Genomic DNA, 3,759 nt, shown 5'->3' on the forward strand with positions numbered 1-3,759 from the left:
AAATAGGGGCACCTGGGTGGCTCAGTGGGTTGAGCCGCTGCCTTCGGCTCAGGTCATGATCCCAGGGTGCTGGGATCGAGTCCTGCATCGGGCTCTCTGCTAAGCAGGGAGCCTGCTTCCTCCTCTCTCTGCCTGCCTCTCTGCCTACTTGTGATCTCTCTCTGTCAAATAAATAAATAAAATTTTAAAAAATAAATAAAAATAAATAAAATAATAAAATAAAATATCTGTATTTCAGGACGTCTGGGGGCTCAGTAGGTTGGGTGTCTGCCTTCGGCTCAGGTCATGATCCCGGGGATCCCTGCTCAGCGGGGAGTCTGCTTCTCACTCTGCCTCCCCGCTGCTTGTGTTTTCTCTCTCTCTCTGACAAATGAGTGAATAAGATCTTTTTTTAAAAATCTATCTATCTATCTATCATCTATCTATCTATATCTGTATTTCTTGGGGCGCCTGGGTGGTTCAATCTGCTAAGCGTCTGCCTTCGGCTCAGGTCATGATCTCAGGGTCCTGGAATCGAGTCCCCCGTCAGGCTCTCTGCTCAGCAGGGGGCCTGCTTCTCCCTCTACCTCTGCCCCTCTCTCACTGCCTCTCCCTCAAATGAATAAATAAAATCTTAAATAATAAATAAATAAAATTGTTAAAAATAAAGAAAACATCTATATTTCTCATACAGCAGCAACTCAAACTCTCATAATTTTGCATGTGTTCTCAGTGTGGGAGGATGGGGGCCACGTGCGGGATGCCCCAGGGGAAAACCCTGGGTGCCCCCAGGTACTCCCGTTTGGGGAACACCCTGCTGGACTGAAACCAGCCAGCTCTGCAGATGGGCCCGGAATGGGCTGCCCTTCAGACAGGGCCTGGGAGTCTAAGCTGGGGCCTTGGGCCCGGCCTGTGTCTTAGCCATATGTCAAGATGTTCCAAAAGCCCTTACGGCCAGAGAGGATCTGAACCTTGAAACTTCTGAGTGGAGGGCTCACTTTGCTAACAAGCCAACATCTTTTTTTTTTTTTTTTAAGATTTTATTTATTTATTTATTTATTTATTTATTTTTAAAGATTTTATTTATTTATTTGACAGACAGAGATCCCAAGTAGGCAGAGAGACAGGCAGAGAGACAGAGAGAAAGAGGGAAGCAGGCTTCCTGCGGAGCAGAGAGCCCGATGCGGGGCTCGATCCCAGGACCCTGAGATCATGACCCGAGCCAAAGGCAGCAGCCCAAACCACTGAGCCACCCAGGCGCCCCTATTTATTTATTTGACACAGAGAAAGATCACAAGTAGGCAGAGAGGCAGGCAGAGAGAGAGGAGGAAGCAGGCTCCCTGCTGAGCAGAGAGCCCGATGTGGAGCTTGATTCCAGGACCCTGGGATCATGACCTAAGCCGAAGGCAGAGGCTTTTACCCACTGAACCACCCAGGCGCCGAGCCAACATCTTTTACTCAGGATCCAGGAGACCCTGGAATCCGAGCGCTGGGAGTGGCGTCCAGAGCTGGCTGAGGAGGGGCCAGCTGGGCTGTTAGGCCAGCCTCTGTCTTGCACTCCAGAAGCCCTCTCCCTGTTTCGGCTGCACGCCGGAGTCTGTTCAGAAACGGTTCTGTTTGTTGCGCAGCCTGGGGCCGGAGAGGGAGGCCTCCACCTGTGCATAGCCTCACCCAAGGGACAACCATCCACCCCTGGGTCGAGGTTGCCAAAGCTCCTGGCCTGCGATGGACGGCTTGGGGTTCTGTCCCACACGGAAGCGTGGCTGCCCAACAGGAGTCCTGGCCCCAAGGCCGGGTCAGGGTCTTCTGCAGGCGGGGGTGGGGGGGTGGGTTGGAAAGGACCTCTCCCCGCCCCCCTGCCTGCCTGCGCGCCGCTCCTCCCTAACCGCCTTTCCTCCGGACTGGCAGGAGCTGGGTCTGGCTTGTCCTGCACCCGCCACATCAACCCAGTGACTGGTGTATCACCCAGGCTCAGGGAACCTTTCCTTATGAATAAGCATTCAGGGGCCAGGGTGCCTCTGCTTCTGCCATGCTCCATGAGCGCAAGCCGACTGCCCCCCCACCCCAGCCTCACACCAGGAAGGGTACAGACGGTCACACGGGTCTTCCCTCTAGTCCCTTCTCCATTGTCAGAGCGCAGGCAGGTCCCCTAACCTCTCTGAGCTTTGCTTTGCTCTTCTGCTAAATGAGTCTCTGAGGAGGGGGCGCCTGGGTGGCTCAGTGGGTTGGGCCGCTGCCTTCGGCTCGGGTCATGATCTCAGGGTCCTGGGATCGAGTCCCGCGTCGGGCTCTCTGCTCAGCAGGGGGCCTACTTCCCTTCCTCTCTCTGTGATCTCTTCCCTTCCTCTCTCCTACTGTGATCTCTCTCTGTCAAATAAATAAATAAAATCTTTAAAAAAAAAAAAAATGAGTCTCCGAGGAGCACAGGGGCTTCCCTAGGAGAGAGCTTGCCTGGCCGTGTAGTCAGGCCAAGTGCACGCCCTGGCTGACCCGTGCAGTGCATGGGAATGAAGGCTCTCCAGAATGCGGCCCCAGGGTTGCCCCCCACAACCCTCTCCCCAGACCTTGGCATTGGTGATGCAGCACATTGGGTGAGGGGGAGGGTCCCAGACATGCTCTTTGGCTCTGCCCATTCCCCCTTCCCACCCACCGTGGCCTGGCTGGGCTCCCCGGGGCCCACCTTGTGTATGTGTCACACCTCCCTGGCGACTTTGCAGTGTTTTTCCAGGTGGGCCCATCTGGGCGCTCACCTGGCCCGTGAGCTCCAGGGGGAGGGGGGCTGGCGGCTAGGGCCCCAGGAGTGTGTGGATCTCTGGGACCCACTCAAAGGGTGCATGAGGGCTGTGGGCTCCTGGGGGTGCCAGGGTAAGGGGTAAGTCACATAGCCCCCAGGCAGGGTGCTGAGAGAGTGGACACGGGATGGTGTCTGTGCACGAGCAGCCCTGGCTTCACCGGCTCTTTCTGGAAGACTCAGTGGGGTCTCTGTGAGTCCCTGCAGATTTCTGTCAACTGATGTATTCAAGAGGAACTGGGGGTAGGGGGCTCAGCGGGGGCGACTGACAGCTTCCCCCCAGAGCCTCAGTTTTGCCGGCAGGGAAATGGGCAAAGTGGTACCTGCCTCCCACCTTCTTCCTGGAGGTTCTCTGACAGTTGAAGCTTTTCATGGCACTTTAAAAGGCTCAGATGAAAGGCATGGATGGGGTGAAAGCTTCTTGGAGCCATATTAAGTTTCTCGCAGTTTTGAAGCCCAGGAGGAGGCTGGAGGAAGTGGTCAGCTGCCGGGTACTTGTGAAGCCCCAGAGGGTGATGGGTGGGGAATTAGCATGCCAATCAGCCACACCTAGGGCGAGAGGGGGTGGGGGAGCTGGGGGCCCTTATCTGGGGCGAAAACCTGTCATTTCTCGGAGGAGGGGTCTTGAGGTAAAGTGATGAGGACACTGGGCCCAGAAAGGCAGGGCCTTGGACAAGGACTTCCCTTCCCCCATGCCTCAGTTTCCCCATGTGGGAAAGGAGAAAGCCAAGCGGAGGAATAGTCCCCCAACTAGGCTGCACACCCCAATCACCTAGCAAGATTTTATTTCTTTCACCTAGGAAGATTTTAAAACCTCGACTCCCAGCTGCACCCCTGACAGAATAAAGCCGATCCCCAAGGGTTGGGGGTAGACCTTGGCATCAGAAGATTTTAAAGTTCCCCGGCTAATTCCAGTGTGCAGGCTGGTGGAGGGCTGGACCAGATTTCTAGAATTATGCCATTCGCTAACTGTAAGGCACTTTTGCACC

The sequence above is a fragment of the Mustela nigripes genome, chromosome 10, assembly GCF_022355385.1.
Source record: "Mustela nigripes isolate SB6536 chromosome 10, MUSNIG.SB6536, whole genome shotgun sequence".
NCBI lineage: Eukaryota > Metazoa > Chordata > Mammalia > Carnivora > Mustelidae > Mustela > Mustela nigripes.